Raw genomic sequence first — 18247 nt, forward strand, 5'->3', positions numbered from 1 at the left:
CTTTGCAATGAGTTTATGAGTTATACAACACTTCAAATCAGGCAAAATTATCAGATATCATAACATTACACAGGTTGTAGAATATAAGGAATGATGGCAGAACAAAGGCCAGACCAGCAGCCATGAATCCAGAAGACGAAGATACCAATGAGCAGATCTTTTACTTGAAAGAATTAAGATTAGGGAAACAATAATGGACCAGGGTATTTATAGGATGGTAAATTAGAGCATTAAGTCAGCAAATGAGCAGGGCTTTGGGCATCAGAAGTAAGACAAGCAACCAAGAGGTTGAGATAGGTGGGGAGGTCCTTGTGGACACCAACATTCTGCTATCAGAATTCAAACGGAAGTTACATGACAGGGGGCCCAATAATGCCACTCTGATGACATAGCAAAAAGGAAAGTGAAATAAAACAGGTAATGAAATCTGGACTTCAAGTCTAGGCTCCGCCACTTGTCACCTTCTTGATGGAAAAATATACTCCAAGGAAATCTAAAATATTTAAAACTCCTCCTTAAAAGCTAGGATTGAGATTTAAAAACAAAAAATTTCCTGGAGGCAGAGCATCAATTGATATGGGTAGGCCGACAATGGAGTCGGGTACTGTTCAGAGGGCATCCACCAGTCTCAGGAGACTATGGTCTGACTGGTGGTACAGGCTGAGTGCATGAGGTCATAAGACAGAGTCTGACATCCTGCTTGGTGAGAGGTTAGAAGGGAAATGACCATTTCCCCACAGAGCTGAAGCTGATAGAGTGATATTTTTAGTTGGTAAACTGTGTGGACGGGGTGGGAAGCAGATCACACACATAAGAAACTTGATGTATGACAGAAGTAGAATTCTTTATATGGAGAAAGGATGGTTTTTAAAAATAAACTGAGAAGAAATAATAGGTTATACATATTAAAGATTTTAAAAAATCCCTACCTCACACTATACATAAAAATAAAGATGAAACAAAACAAATATGAAAAGTTAAATTTTATAAATTTCAGAAGAGTATGTAAAGAATATAGGTGGATAGTGACATGAAAAAGAATTTTTTCAATAAGACATGAAAGCAAATTCAGTAGAAGAAATAAATTAATTAATTCAACCGCATTAAAAGTAAAAAATGATTTTTATCTTCAAGATATGTAGAAAGTTATAAAACATGACAAACTCTGAGAGCTGAATTTGCAATACATGGAAGTTTCATAAGTTTTGTCATCGGAATATAGTTTAAAAAAAAATTTCTTCTACTAACCAATAAGAAAAATCCCTGCATCAAATAAACTATGCAAGAATAGTACAAACCCTTGACCAAAGTGAGTTTGTATGGTGTGGGTCCACTTATGCATGGGTATTTTTCAATTTACCTACTTTATTCAAACCAGCATTATTTAAGAATCAGTTCTTGGGTGAGCATCTACATATGTAGAGGGCCAATTTAAGTTATATAAGGATTTCCAACAGCTTGATCTGCTTCTGCTCCTAACAACAGTGATGACCTTGGAGAAGAGGAAACATAAGCAGCCAATAAACACAAAAACAAGCTTAGTCTTATACATAATCAAGACATACATACTAAATACAGGGCGAGGTAACATTTTCCACTAGGAAAAATAGAAAAATTGGACATCACTAGGTGATGGAAAAGATGTGGAGAAACAGAAACTTTTATACACAGCTGCAGGGAGAGACCCCTTGTTCTAAACTCTTTGAACAATGTGTTTGTTAGTTAAGTTGAATGAACACAAACTATAACCAGGCGGCCCATTCCTGGCTATACATCTACTCTAGAGAAAGGATATAAGTACATCTGGTCCTATAGAACAATATTAAAAGTCTTGCTGTCATATGAGTTTCATCCATTGTAATTGCTAATTTTAAGCTATAGTTTTAGTTCTCAGAGAATGTAATTTAAATATTCAATTTTATTTTTACTCCACTTTATTATTTTAATGACATTTTTTCAGAATTGCTTTGATTAAGGTAAGCATGAAAAGAAATCTTGAATTTTAATCATATTTGTTTTGGTTTAATCATGTACCATGCTATGCACTTGTAAAAATTGTTTAAATTATTCATATGTACTTATTCTTCTAAAATGAATTTATTTCTCTTCCTCTTTTCCTACTCGAAGAGGACTTTTAACAGAGTAAATTCCTGGAAATTTATTTTTATTTTCTTTGTATTTATTATTATGATAGGGTTTTCACAACTTTCATGGATGTGTCAAAAATGATCTCATTGTAATTAAATTATCATGTAAGAACACTGACGAAAACTACCAGTTACACATCAGTTCTTCAGGATAAAAATTGATAGTTAAATGCAGTTCTAAAGAAGCTTGTTAGCAGAATACAAATATGATGCCAATGTACTTTTATTCGACAACCAGTATTAGTTCTCATTTCATAATATTTACCTTAGAGATCTAAGTCACAATATTTTCCTCGAGTGAGATTTCATTGTTAAACACACCGTAATGAAAAGTGTTGACATTTTATTGAAAACCACTCTATATTGCTAATCTGCTATGAATATTGCTATGGCAGTGGGGAAAATCTGTCAAAATGTGTTGGGCTATGTTCTGCCTTGATGAGAGAGAATAACTTCTCACAGTACAGGCTCTTATTTAATTACCGTTCCAATGTAACAGCAAAAAATGGGTTGTCTTCCACCTCCGCCTTCCCCTACTTTCTCATTGAATCTCAGCTGGAAGGAATGTTCATTTTTTCCTCAGAGAAGCCCTTTCTGCCCAAAGTTAATGTTTCCCGTTGTGGGTTCTTTTCCTTCATGACAATTCTCACAGTTGGCAGCCGTGTTTCATTTTCCCATTACTCTACATTCCATGATAAGTGGGTCCACACTTGTTTGTTCATTTGTTTGCTATTCCATGTCTGTATATGTTTAGTTTTTATTGGTCACCTGTGTGAGATTGAGTCATTCATTTCAAATCTTAGTTTCCATTTTCTTATGAAAATTTAGGAAGGTGAATAAGTTAAAGTATGAGATCTCATAAAACTGAAATCCATTAGTTAATTTTTTAACAGCCTCCTAATACTACTTAGACTTTAAGAAACTGAAAACTTGAAGCGAATTGCTAATTTGGGAAGCACCGGTAAATTATATCAGGTTTGAAAATAATTTTTAATATTTAACATAGTCAAACTTGTTCTTTCACCTATACATTTTGCTGTGCAGCAGGAACAGTCCACACCCTCAGATTTTACAGCTGAGAAAGGAATAAAAATCTACAAACGCAAATAACTTCAAGTTTAAGTGAAACATCCAGTTTGTTAAAATACATACCGAGTGTTCAAAGAGTTCAAAAATGGTGCTGTTGATTTCTGCTGAAGTGATAAAGAGTTCCATAAAGAAATGTTTGCAATGTGCTTCAAAGAACAAGAAAAATACAAAATAGTCAAAAAAAAAAAAAATGGCTTTCAAAGTAGAGGAAGTAGCATTGTCAAAACCAGTGGAAACTGGCTTAGGTACTAACTAGAAAGCCGTTGAAGTGGCTGAAGATGAAAGGATCAAGCAGATAATGACCCTAATAGGTGAGGCAGTTTATTTAATCTGGTGACATGGTGTGGTAGAGGTGAGCTTAAGGAGAGGATGAAGAAGTGTTTTCATATTCACCCCCAGACCACACTCTCCATTTCTCCTGATACACCACTCCATGGGACATGCCTCCCCTGCAGTCCTACTGGATGTGACATCATCTGTGTCAGTTATGTGTTGGTGCAAAACTGGAAGGAGGGGGCAGTATTTGAGCATCACTGGTTAATGCAGTTGATGTTGCCAAATTTAATACTTTGTCCATCAAATGAACAATTATCGAGCTCTGCAGAAGTGCCAGAAAAGAGAGAGCTGTAAATATTAAAAATCAGAACACAAACAAAAACTGCCACCAGAAAGCACCAACCCAAGAAATTCACAAATTCTTGGAAGAAATAGATCTATGAAAATGATCGTAATGCATGCAACAAATGTTTTCCACGATAAATACGTGGGTATAGTAACCATTAGGAGTCCAAAGAAATTATGATATTTAAATAAATTCCAAATTCTTACTTATGATTTAGTCCCTAAAAACCTCCTTACAATAAGAGATTTCATACTAGTTATAGCCAAGATATGGAAGGAAACTAGATGTCCATCAATAGATGAAAGGATAAAGAAGATATGGCACAAAAATACAATGGAATATTATTCAACAATGAAAATAAATAAAATTTTGCCATTTCTGACAACATAAATGGACCTAGGGGGCATTATGGTAAGTGAAATAAGTCAGACAGAGTAAACAGAAATACCCTATGATTTTACTTATATGTGGAATCTAAAAAACAAAATAAATGAATAAACAAAACAACAGAAACAGAATCATAGATATAGAGAACAAACTGATGACTGCCAAAGGAAAGAAGGCAAGGTCTGGGAATTATTTTTTTAAAAAAATTGCATTTAAAAAATGCAAATTTTATAATCTGGGAAAAATAATCTTTGGCTCAGAATTGGCAATTACTTAAATACATAAAAAGCCTAATTCTTTAAAAAGTCAAAATATATCACAATCATTCTTTTTAATACAGCAACAGTGAGATTTGACTCATTTTATAGTAGACATTTTAGGGAAAATTTACACTTTTGAGTTTATCTCACTGACCTGGTCGAAGGAAACTTTGCACGATTTCCATTTATTTGAGTATTTCTCTATTCATTCATTTCCCAAATTCTACTATTTACCGCATGCACCATCTTTCATTCTAAATATAGTGAAACCTTTCCACACTTTAATGTGGAATGTTAAACATTTCATTTTCTTTATTTATTTGAAAAATAAGGAAAAATTTCCAAAGCTAGTCTAATTATTGATATGCTTTGCATAAAATCATATGAAATCACATGGGATAATTACTTTTCCCACTTCTCTTCACAAATACAATCATATTGTCTCTATAGGATTGAAAGTGGTAGTAGTAATAATAAAAAGTAACAAGTGTAATGAGTGTTATGTGCTGTATAATGTTCTAAGTACTTTTCGTATTTAGACGCAGTTAATACTCAAAACTTCTTTGAAATAAGTTCTACTATTATCAGTATTTTACAGATGAAAGAAGTAAAGTTACAAGCATTTAGTTAACTTGTCTTATATAATGTAGCTAGTCTGTGGTTTTAGCTGGGCTGAAATCCCAATCATTCTGAACCAGAGGCAGCACTTCAGATTATGCAGCACTAGCTCTCAAATATATTTACAGTGTTCTCCTTGTTTACAATATGTCTTAGTGAAAGGGGTACTTATTAAATTCCTAATACATGGCCAGCTCAGTGCCAAGGCTGTCACAAAAACTCAGTACAGCCCTTCAACCCAGCTTCGTCAAAGTAGCACACTAAATTCTGACTGCTTTAGGTATGCTCGCTTAGATTCTTCAAACAAAAGGTCAGCTCCTAAGACCTCTTTTTTTCATTTTCTGTGACTCTGCCATTAGCTCACTAGGTAAAGTAAAGGAAAAATACACAAGTAACATGACATTTTTCTGATGTTGGCTGGTGTTTTTCACTTTTTTTAATGAATGCATAACCTTATAATTTTTGTGTTTGTCTTGAAATGGCCCTAACAACTGTTGAATGAGGTCTCATCAATTTTTTTTTTTTGACTGAAGGTTTTTCCCTTGCAGAGACACAAAGAAGAATCATTAGAAATAGTCAACTAAATTGTATCCTGTGAAACATGAAATATTCTAAGTCGTTATCCTCTCTAACAAAATGCTACTCAAAATGCAAGTGTGTCTGTAACCTCGGAGATTAATAATATTTTCTCTTTGATTGGTTGTTGTGTTTGCTTTTATTTAGGTAATGAAAACAGAACAAAGCTGCCTGTGTTCAAACGGCAGTGATTCCGTCGTCTTTACAGATATTGTCTGAATCTAATTGGATTTTAATGAAATGATATTTCCTTTGTGATAGGTACATAAAAATTATGTTTCTAATTAACATCACAAGGTATAAGCTATAGATACCAAGTTTCAACAGAAGTAATAATCCTTTAATGTTTTATTCTTTTAAAAGAAGGCTCAGTAGTAACAACTTGGTAGGAAAAGTGAGTAAATTGACTGGACAGTGATTAGTGGTTTGGCCTTTTCATCCTTGAGGTTGTGCAGAATGACACATGCTTATTTCCTTTTATGTTTAAAACATCATTAGGTAGTTTTGTTTCCAAAGACTTTCTAAATGTTTGCTTTTTAAATCTTTGTTATTCAACTTTGACAATGTTTGTACATGATTGCAAATAATCTAAGTTAGGTTTACATTGTCATAATCATTTCAAGCACTGTTCAATATACGTATTGAACCCGAAAACTAAGTGAGCAAAACTAATTTGTAACACGGAATATTGTGTTTGTAAAACATACCTATTTTTTACATAAAAATATTATTTATTTGGCTCAGAAGGGAACTATTTGATTCTCAGAAAAAAAATAAGAGGAGGAAATGATATTCCAGAAGATGTGGGAGTAAATAGAAAAAAGAATTTCTCATCTGTATAGTTTCAAAAGTGATATGAGAAACCCCGAAAAGAAAAACAGTAAACAAATTTCAGCAAATCAAGTTCAATTTGTCCTGCAGATTTTTTCTGGTTAGAATAGCTTGTCTTGCTCCTGTAAGTTATTAATTATATGGTCATTACCTACCGGTGACCTGTATTAGTGGTTTATGTAGTGATCTATAGATTTAACCACCTCCTAACTAACAAAATGATCACATTGCTTTATTTAATAATCGATTATGACTTTTTTCTCTTCAATACTTAACGCAGTCCATTGTATTTAAGTATATTTCATGGATAAGCTTAAAAAAATATTCTCTGATTTAGCTAACCATTAGTGCCCACTGAAACATAAAAGTGGTTTTTGGTAGCAAGGGACATACAGATATTTGAAAGTTTCCTCATGGAAGTAAAATAGCTTGCTTCTTATTCTACAGCCTCAGACAGATGGTGTTCTGATTACCTCTCTTTTAGTTTAACAATTCTTCCTACTCTGTGTCTAATCCATTTTAAGAAAACTAAGTGAGCATGTGGAATCAGAACATATCATGAGTCTCCATAAGGCTGAAAAGACTCAACTTTTCATTAAAGGAGATTTCTAAATTTCTGAATCTACTGAAATGTTTTTATCTCCATTCACTTTCTGTACAGCTGAAAGAGGCACAATGACTCTAAAACAGTCTCAAATTTGGAAGAATAAAATATTACAGAGATGCAATTCACATTCAGACAAGGCAAATCAGTGAATTTCAAAGAGTTCTATTGGTTAGTATTTCGACTAAGCATTTCTTTTCAAACAGATAGATTTTTGCTTTACTTTTTTTTTTTAACCTTAACTAAATACTAAATATTTGATATTTTATTAACATGCCCATGTGATATCAGCGATATATTGTTTGCCTTTGGAATGGATAGATAGATAGATAGATAGATAGATAGAATAAGGAAGTTGGCTTGTATGCTAGATGATACATACATACATACATACATACATACATACATACATACATACATATGGATGTGTATATATGTATGTTTATGGAGGTATAATCAACATGAATAAAATACGTAAACCTTAACTATGCAACTTGATAAATTTCAATGTATTTGTATACTTATATAACCACTTACCAGACTGAGATACAGAATATTTCCAGCTTCACAGAAGGCTCTTTATTTTCTACTCCCAGTCAGTAACCCAAGGGTAATAAGTATTCTTACCACTATCATCAAAGATTAGATGTGCTTTACATGGGACTTCCTATAAATGAAATAATACAATCTTTTGTGTTTGACTTTTCACTCAGCAAATGTCTCTGAGATTCATGTATCAGTAATTTATTATTTTTAATTGTTACATAGAATTCCGTTCTATAAATATACCATTATTAATTTACTCATTGTATGTTGATGGGTATTTAGATCGTCCAAGTTTTTCCTATTATTGAATAGCATTGCTTTGAACATTGTTTACAAGTCTACTGGTGGACGGAAGCACTCACTTATGTGGGCATTGAATTGATTGCAGTCACAGAGAATCTTCAAGGGCCAGAAAGAGGAGAATAAAAGGAAGAGGAAGAAAAGGAGAAAGAACAGAAGAAAAAAGAAGGAAGAGAGGAAGAGGGTAAGGAAGAAGGAGAGAGACAGGACAGGCAAGAGCAGTAACAGAATGAACTAAAGATATTTGGCAGTGTGACGTTTCCCTTATTCACACTCTGATTGGTGGACTAAGCCCAGGGCATATAACTGTAGGTGAAGCTGAAACACAAACTACCTCATTTAATTTAACCCTCAAGAAGTGTGTTAAAAAGATAACTATAAGCCTGATTTATTCACAAAAGGAAACACTCCCTGGAAATTTTAAAAAAAAAATGCACTTACAATTTAAAATTTATAATAAAAATACCTAAACCTACAAGGAAGTTAATGACCAGAAGAAAGGATCAGGAAAAAACAAAAATAGACTCTTGGTAAACTCAGATATTGCAATCATTAGATGTAGAAGATTAAAAAAAATAATAAAAAAAAACAACTATACATGAACTGTTTAAAATGTAGAGCCACAAAAGTTTACTATAAACTTCTATTGAAACAAAAAGCATTTTAAAATAAATTTATAAACAGCACATGTGAATACATTTCTGGTTGGAATGCAAAATGGTACAGGCACTTTGTAACACAGCTTGACAGAGTCTTAAAGCTAAATGTACACTAACCCTGTGATCCTGGCATGCCACTCATCAGTCTTTACCCCCGAGAAATTAAAACTTAACATTCACACAAAATTTCATTCACAAATGTACATAGCAGCTTCATGTAAAAACACCCCAAACTGGAAATAACACAGATATCTCTCATTTGGCACATGAATAAAAAAATGGCAGTATATTCAATCCAATGGAATAGTACTTTACGACAAAAAGAAATAATGACTGATAATTCAAGAACATGGATGAATCTGAAAAGCATTATGCTAAATGAAAGAAGATTCTCCAAAAAGGCTACACACTGGATGAGTCTATAAAAAATTATGCATGAAAACCTAGAAAAAGCAAAGTTATAGGGACACAAAATAGATCAGCATTGCCAGGATCTGGGGTTTGGCGAAGGGTATTCAGTACAATGAGGAAACTTTTTAGGGGATTATGTAAATGTTCTATATTTTGATTGTGGTTACATGACTGTCTACATTCATCAAAACTCATAAAACCTAACACCTAGAAAGAGTGAATTTTTTTGTTTATAAATTATATCTCAATAAACATGACATCAAAAATAAAACTTCAGGCAAGTCTTTTTTATGAGTTAAGAGTTTAAGATTATCTCAGGATGTAAGTTCTATTAATATTTTTAAATGCCACAATATAGATTTTAACATTAATGAATGAAAACAGGAGAAGCGTAATCTTCATATTAGATATAACCAAATCATTGATAAAAGTCAAAATGCATTCATGATATAAACACTTATCAAAGAAGAAAAAAAACCTGATAAAAAGTATAAAATTATATGCAAACATGTAAATGTTGACACATTTGAAGCATCCTCTACAAAATTCTCTTTAAAAGATTATGAAACAAACAACCATTGCTATTTAACATTGAAATGTATGTCTTTGGACAGCAGAGTGAGAAATGAAAAGAAATAAGATATAAGTTTTGGAAGGGATGAAAAAGAAATCATTATTTAGATGTCATATGGTCATCTACAAATATAAGCCCAAATAATATACAAACATTATTATAATTAATAGAAGATAGCTTGTGAACCAAGCATAAGATCCATAAAAAAAAAAGTACATTGCATTGCTATATGTTTATTCTAGGAAGAAAAGTGACTTTTACAACTTATTTCTTTAGAAATATGAAAATAAGTACACTAATTTAAGATTGAAGACCAACAATAATTAGAATATATACTCAATTAATTGGGAGATTTATCTATTTATGACTGTAATTAAAACTCAAATGTCTGTAAGCAAACATTTATGAATAATTCTTATAAAAATGGCAATGAAAATAAGTCATTACATCATTCAGTTTCACTGTGAAGATGTGGACTGTGAAGCAGAGGTTTGTCTGTAATCAGTACAAGTAGTGAGGCATTTATGAAGAGGTTAGAATAAGATAACTGCCTGAGACGCTGAGTCAGTATGGCCAATGCTTTCGCAAATTAAATTAAATAGCTGCGAGCTCCACTTTAATAACCCTCTAAGAGTCAAAAATATAGAAGCCTAATTTTTATGACTGTTTTCTCCAATAAAATCTTTATCTATTATGAATACTCATTTCTTTCTCGACAACATTTTAGCAAGCTGGAGAAGTAGAATTTCTTGTGCAATATGTTTTCAAAGGAAAAGAGAGTTATAAAAAATGAAAAAATAGTTTTGGTCAAGAAAGCATCCCCAAAGCTCTGAGGCATTATAAGTAAACTTATTTCCCAAAATGTTTATAAAACAAGGTGGGCACACATAATTAGAACCATGTAGTGATATACCCCACTGCCTTGCTAAGGCTAGCAATGACTATCAAAATGTCTGCTTAATCAGATAACGCACTGCAGAGGGCAGGCATTGGTGTGGAATCAAGATATAGACTTTCACCTTAAAACCTGTCTCTCCAGAAAACAGACAGCTACGCAAAGGAACATATTGGAAGAATGCTTTTAACATCTTAGAGATCTAAGACAACATCATCACCCATACCATACTGGGAAGCAGACAGAAAGTCAAAAGGCTGTCCTCGCTGATAGAATAAAAACATGTGAATGTAGGGTTCTGATGACCATTTGCTCATGCGTTGGAGAAGCGTGTAGCACCAGGAAAACATTTACACTGGGAAATTCTTCGGCTTCATAGAAGAATCATTTGAATTTGAACAAGCTGCTCTTTGAGGATTTTGGAATCAGTTTCATTGCTTATTTAGAATCATTACTCCTAGTTTATGATTTTGAAAGAGGCCCTGAAACTTCTCAGCTTGGCATGATTTTCCATCACCAAATTCAACTTGACTTATTCTGCTTTACTATGCCCCTGAATTAGCTCTTATTTCTCAGTTGGTTTGGATGATTTTTCCTCTTAGTTCTTTGCCCAGAGCTGGGATATATGGGTCTAATTCCAATCAGATTTTTTTTCAAGGACTTGGTTAAAGCTTAGTTCTAGTTCTTGATAACCTTTAACCGACTTTTAATGTTCTTCCTATGTGCAAAAATATATTTATTTATTTATTTATTTTTGTATTTTATTTTATTTTATTTTTACCTTTACATTAGAGTTAGTATTCAATATTATTTTCTTTTAGTTTCAGTTGTACAGTGCATGTTAGACATTTATATAATTTACAAAGTGATCCCCTCGATTAGTCCTGGTACCCACCTAGCACTATGCATAATCATTATAATATTATTGACTATACTTCCTGTGCTGTTCTTTACATCCCCATGACTGTTTTTATAAATGCCAATTTATACTTCTTAATCCCTTCCCCTTTTCCACTCATCTCCCAAATCCCCTCCCATCGTCTAATATACCTCATGCCCTGCTCTGGTCCCTGGACAGGCAGCAATAGTCACAAGAAATGGACTTGCCACTTCAGGGACATGTCTTCTAGTGGAGGCAACAGTAAACACACAGCTAATAAATAACTATATAATATATCGGTTGAGAAGAGGACTGAAAAAGAGCGGGGTAAGGGGTCAGTGAAAAAGGATGGAGTGGAGGGTGGGCTTCTGGCAAGTACAGTATACTGATAAGGTGACATTTGAGCGAATGTCTTGAAGGAATTGAAGGAGTGAGCATGGAGAATTTGAGAAGAAGAGCATTCTAGGCATAGGACGAGCATATAGGAGAGAGCTTGTCCATGTGCCGCCAGTGGACTGAGGAAAGGGCAGATGGGGTCTGTATTGTGGGGAGCTCCGATAAGTGGACTCTTTCAAGTCTTTGTAAAAATCTTTGGTCCTCAGATGAGAAAGGGGTGCTTTGGAAAGTCTTTCCCACACATCTTAAAATTACTTATCAGTTTTCTCATAATCCAATTACTTAATTTATCTTTTTCTTGAACATTTTACAAAGCTCAAAGGCCAGAGTTGATACTTTTATTTGCTTAATATAGCCACTGTATGGCGCACCACAAATCCGTGACTGCAAATGACTGTGAGATAACACCAAATGTATTACAGATGACAGATAGAGAGTTGATAACATGTTTTATATCTCAGAAGTTCAAACAAAAATAATAATAAGATAATTTTCAACTACTAAATTTGCTAGGATATTTTTTTATCAGAGAGACCCTATGTTTAAATAGTGGACAGTGAAAAAATATTCTATACAATTAGGGTAGAAATATAGATCAACATAATTTTTCTAAAGAGAATTTTTTTTAATGAAGCAAAATTTTGTTTTTCTTCAAAAAAGATTATAAACATTCTTTAGAATTTTATGTGTTCTGAATCTATTCTAGGAATAAAGTGTAGACTAGGATTTATGGGTTAAGATGTTCGCTATTAAGTATTTAAAGGAAAAAAACTGAAAAATTAAGTGCTCTGTAGTCAGTTAAATAATTACACTTAATCAATCATTAAATTAAACAATAAGCACTCTGTAGACATGCAGAAAAAATATTTCGGCAACCTAAGAGAATGTCCAGTATATGATACTGAGTGAAAAATAAATCTAACCACAAGTCCCAATGGACTCTAGTTTCATAAAAAATAAAAAGAAGGCTTTCTGAAGGAAAATAAAACAACATTAATAGCAAGTATTAAGACATCGTCTTATCCTTTCCCAAGAGGAAAAAATGTGAGCTGGGAATCAAATCATCCAACTAGAGACCGCTCTCCAGTAAACTTTGCAGCAAAGTGTTACTGTGTGACCAACTTCTGGCCAATAATTTGAGAATGGAAATGATATGTGACCACCACCTTAAAATGAATCAACTTACCCTCTCCCTACCTTCCCCTCTTCTCCTGTTCACTGGAATCAGAACATCATGGCAATAGCCAATGCAACCAACTTAAAAAGGACATTGGATGAGATGAGGGCTAAACAACATGACAGGAAGTTCTCTGTGACTGGGGAATTATAACAGTAGCCTTGGAGTGCCTATCCAGAATTTTACGTAGAGAAAAACAAAAACAAAAACAAACTTCCGAATTGTTTAAATTACTGTTATTTTGGGTCTCTCTTTTTAAAGAACTAACCCTATATTTTAACAAAGACACCTATCTTGATGCTTTTACATATTTTCCAGTTTTTGAAAATAAACATTAAATAATTTATAAACGTAAAACTAAATGTGTTAATTAGGCAAATATTAGGATACGTGTATAGAACAACAAAACCCAAAGTAAGAGAATTTATGTCTGACTTTAAGTTTGAAAAAATAGCATTATCAAATTAGAATTTAATTAGATTAAAGAAACAAACAAAAAATAAGAAAAGTGTTATATATCATAATTAGATATGTGAGATATTATTAAAGGAATTCGAGGTCTTTTTATCTAAAACCATAGGAAAAAAAAGACATGATTGTTGCTCTTAAATTTCAAAAAGATGTTCAATGAAAACAAAATAGGCATGTTTTTAATAGTACCAAAGCCCCAAATTAAGATGAACAGTAAGATACAGTGACATATAAAGCAACACAAGTAAGATAGACCGTTAGTACCTCTTAGCTTCTCAGAAATGGAACATCTTTCCAAATGGAAATGAGGGCTGTGCCACAGAACATGACCACTAAGAAATGGATTACCTGCTCTTGTGTATTCTGCCCTTAGTGGACTTTGTAAGAGGCAGTCTTCTGATTCCTCAGAAGGTTTCTGGGCATTTTGGGTCTGAGACTCTCTGACTACATTAGTGGAAAGCATATTCTGGACCATTAATGGGAGTATAAACTGGGTGTTCCCTTATTAGTTTCAGTATATGAACAGTAAAGCTCATTTTTTCAATTTCATTGGTTATACCAGTTGACTTTTGAAATAACTGCACAAGTATATAATCCATTTCACAGAAATGATTAAGAAAATATAATTGACATTGCGCTGACCTTGACGACATAGGTAAATCTTAACCGGATTCTATACTGCACATAAGAACATCTTTCTCTCTGCTCTGTGATAGTCTACTTAGTAAAGAGGTGCCAAGTAAAGTGGCAGTGCAGTCACAGAGACTCCATAAATGTAAACTTTGGAAGAACTATCTCAGCATCATATGTCCCCACAGGAGAAGGGCTCTATCCACTTTACCACTGTTTGACACCTGTCCCCCCAATTCTGGATTGCCTTTGTCCATGGAAGGGTATTGTAGAGTCCTCACTCAGTTCTTCTAGAACAATCTAAGTGATGTGGCCTTGTGACCTGACTTCAGACATCATTCCCACCCCACACACCTTACTACTTCCACTGACTTCTCTGGTTTGTACTGAAATCGGTATGAATGCAGAGCAATCAGCAAACATATTGCAATGGCCAAGTATAGTTATTCTACAACTGGGGAGAAGAAAGATAATGACTGAGCAGCTGGGTGAAGTATGTTGAGCTTCTCTGCTGGAGAAACTGTTAAAGAAGGGAGGTGGAGATTAAGCAGTCTCTTGGGAAACTCAACAGAGGCAAGAGCAGACAAGCTTGGTGAACCCTGCCCTAGACACGTGCCTCAATCTCGCATTTTTATAGGCATACACACTGAGGCACTGCCATTGCTACCACAGTCACCAGCTGTCTCAGGAGGCGTTGGGGGTGAGAATCGCTCATCACCCCAACTGACTGCACTCCATGGAGGAAACTGCCCTCGGCTCGTGTGAGAAGTGCTGAGACAAGACTTTGGTTCAGGGCAGGTGCTGGATGAATGTAATTTCCTTGTAGAGTGTCTAACCCATAATTGGATACTTGCAAATGCTTCTGCTGGTGATGGTGTCCATGTTGCTGCCACTGAGATTCATGAGGAGTAAGGAGTATTCTCGGCAGGAACCAAAGCACACAGAACGCTTCACAATCCAGAGAGCTCACTACCATGTTGCCAGCTATAACCTGGTCCTTTTTCCACCCCTGCTGAGTAGAAGCTGCTAAGAAGAGATTAGAAAGCTTGTATCTGTAATGGAAGAGGTCACAAGGATGAGAGGAAAGTAAGACCTAAAAGAAATAAGGGGAGAAAATAGGATCATTTTGGAAAGTTTCTTTAGGAGCAGGTTCTTAGTTTTAATGTACTTTGTGTTTAAGAAGCCCATCCTAAGTGTATCCTATGTAGAGTGAGCACAGATGTGGTGACTGTAGAGGCTGTGACAGTCCAGACCAGTTGAACTCCCCTGACCAAAGCCCTGGGCAGAAGGAAGTTTTCCAGGCGTGGTTCCTGTACTGGTCCAGGGGGTGATGTGAGCCAGTCGGCTGACTTACAGGCCCCCCTTTTAGATATAATAATTATCAAGAGAGAATGCAAGAGGAAGAATGTCTTAACTGGAGTGAAATGACATTTATAGGGAATTCGAGATGCTAGTAATCCACACTGTATCACCTACTTTGGGATGTTCTATTCAACTGCAAATGAGAAGATCAAACCTTCACCAGCAACTCAGAGGGAAATGAAACCTCTATTGTTTGGTCTACCTCACACTAGGAGCTTTGCTGTCATCATGGCTAGTGTGTGGCAACGAAGTCCCAGGTTTTAACATACGAGAGTCAGCACACAGATTTTGGTTTAGTGCTATTTGACATTTGAATATCCAGTTTCTTGAAATGACGTATAGGAACTACAGTGCTTTGTTTTCCTTAATGTGAGTGTGCGTCAGTTGTCCCAGAATTCTACCTGAGGTGGTGAGGAGGAGTGAGGTACAGAAAGGAATAGAAGGAAGCTTAAGATTTAAATTTTTAGAAAGCATAAGTTTGGGCTTTCTCATTATAGCTGTGATTTTTGGCAACCTTTATACCGAATAAGATGCTTAAGTAATATTTTATTAAAGTAAGTATATTCAACAAGGGCAGTTCCAAGTAAAACCCTTGTCATTATTTGCCAAAGCAGGGCCGTCTCAGTCTAGCAGTGCCACTTGTGAATTAGCTATGACTGATGCCACTTTGCAGCCCTCAGTGTGGATGGCAGTAGGCTAGAAAGTGTTTGCCAGTGCCGTGTGTCTGATCTGTTTGTGTCCTCTCTTCTGTGGAAGTTAAAGGACATTATTAGTTGGAGGGAGATGATGTTCAGCTTTTTATCTTTGACTGGATTCATCAAACAAATCAAAACCACCTCCACTGTGGCTCTAAGGGTGCCACTGAGAATGAATCACATAGTAACAGATTGGCCTCAATACCTCAGAAAATAAGTTTTAACTGATTAAAAAGGCAAAAGCTCTGCATCACACCTAAAGTCACCCACTTATAAAAGGCTTGAAGACTGACTGCCGTGTGTGGCATACCTTTGTCACCAGGTACCAGAGATTGAAGCTCAGTGCCATGAACTCAGATAAATTTTTGACAGGTGCTTGTCACTTACAGCTGTTCGTGCCTTCAAAATTGCTAACAAACAATTGTTAAGAAATGAGTTCCTGGAGTTGCAAAGAATGATGTGTTCTGCATTCTACCATGACATCCTCTAAAGGGAGACTATTTTGCCTTTGAACCGCACAAACTGTCAGGATGAAAACTATTCTACGTAAAAGCTCATTAAGAGTAACTTAAAATGAATAACGTCTATTGGAATCAGAGTGGTTAGTTTTTTGCTAAGGGCAAAGTCCAGAGTTGAAAATACATCCCCATTTTCCTACCCTGTACACACACATGTTCTTCATATCAACAATTTATGGCCCTCTTCCATAATATAATAATGAATAGCTTTATCTATTAAAATAAAAATTATTATATGTATATATATAATTATTATATGCATAGATAGATAGATTTTTTTTTTAACGCCTACAGTTCCTGGTATTCCTAGGTGGTCTCCCATCCAAGTACTAACCAGTCTTGACCTTGCTCAGCTTCTGAGATCAAATGAGATCGGGCACTTTCAGGGTGGCATGGCCGTAGACTATATATTTCTTTTTGGTTTCAGATTGTGCTTCAGCTCTACCCTTGTCATGTTAAGCTCCTAGGATTGCCATAACAAATTACCATAAACCCTTTGGCTTAAAAAAATAAAAGAAATGTATTCTCCCAGAGCTCTGGAGGCTGGAAGTCTAAAATCAAGGTGTTAGCATGGCCATGCTCCCTCTGAAGCCTCTAGGGAAGAATCCCAGGCTGGCTTTTCCAGTGTCTCCTGTCTTTCCTTTACTCTTGGTAGTATAACTGCAATCCCTGACTCCATCTTCACATGACCTTCCCCGTGTGTGCTCTCTTCCTCTTATAAGCTCACCAGTCATTGGATTAGGGCCCACCCTGATGAGATATGGCTTCATCTAAACTAATTACATCTACAAAAATCTTATTTCCAAATAGGGACATATTCTAAGATTCCAGGTGAACATGAATTTTTGTGGGATGATGTTCAACCCATTACAGAAGTTGATGTAAAGGAGTTACATAATGTGGGTGTTCATCTGACCTATTATTTACAAACATAAGAAGAGACAACAGTGATTCCTTGCTGCTGATGTTTTCATTGTTGCCAGAATCTATCAATCAAAAGATGCTAGAAGCTCATAGAGACACTTGAGTGCAATGGAGAGAAACTTGAAGACAATGGTGCTTCCACTGCTTCTAGGTCATATGAAAAGGTATTGAGAAAAGTCTGAATTTGGAAAAGAATTGTGATTTTGGAAAATATCATTTCTCTAAGCTATTAAATTGTACTCCAAGTTGTACCCTGTGGAGACCAGCCACAGGTGTAGCATTGAAGAACTCCATGTAGCTTAGAAATTTTCTGGGGGTGAAGGGTAGGGGAAACATACACGCAAAACTCTCACGTTTCTGGGAGCCAAGTTGCTGTTTATCTTTCTTGAACTATCCTGTTAACAACACTGGGATGGGAACTTCCGGATGTGAGTTTCTACACCAGTAACCAAATTGGAGCAGCTGAATCTCTTTATTAAAAACATGTAAACAAACAAACAAAAAACCCTACAAAGATCAGAAAACAAAACAAAAAAATGTATTCAACTCACGCAACTAACATGTTTTATTTTGCATTTCATCAAGTTCTGATAAAGAGAGGAGGACTGGGACACAGGGAAATAAATAAAAGAAAGCCAAAGAGAGGAAGCTCAAATAGAGAAAAGACTAGAAGAA

The 18247-nt window shown here is 35.0% G+C and overlaps 1 pseudogene; it reads right to left on the reverse strand.

Moving 5' to 3' along the window:
* Window positions 1-16933: 16933 nt before the first annotated feature.
* LOC112470108 lies at window positions 16934-17052 on the reverse strand (annotated as a pseudogene).
* Between the last annotated feature and the right edge of the window lie 1195 nt (window positions 17053-18247).

Source organism: Pteropus alecto, unplaced genomic scaffold (assembly GCF_000325575.1).
Source record: "Pteropus alecto unplaced genomic scaffold, ASM32557v1 scaffold288, whole genome shotgun sequence".
NCBI lineage: Eukaryota > Metazoa > Chordata > Mammalia > Chiroptera > Pteropodidae > Pteropus > Pteropus alecto.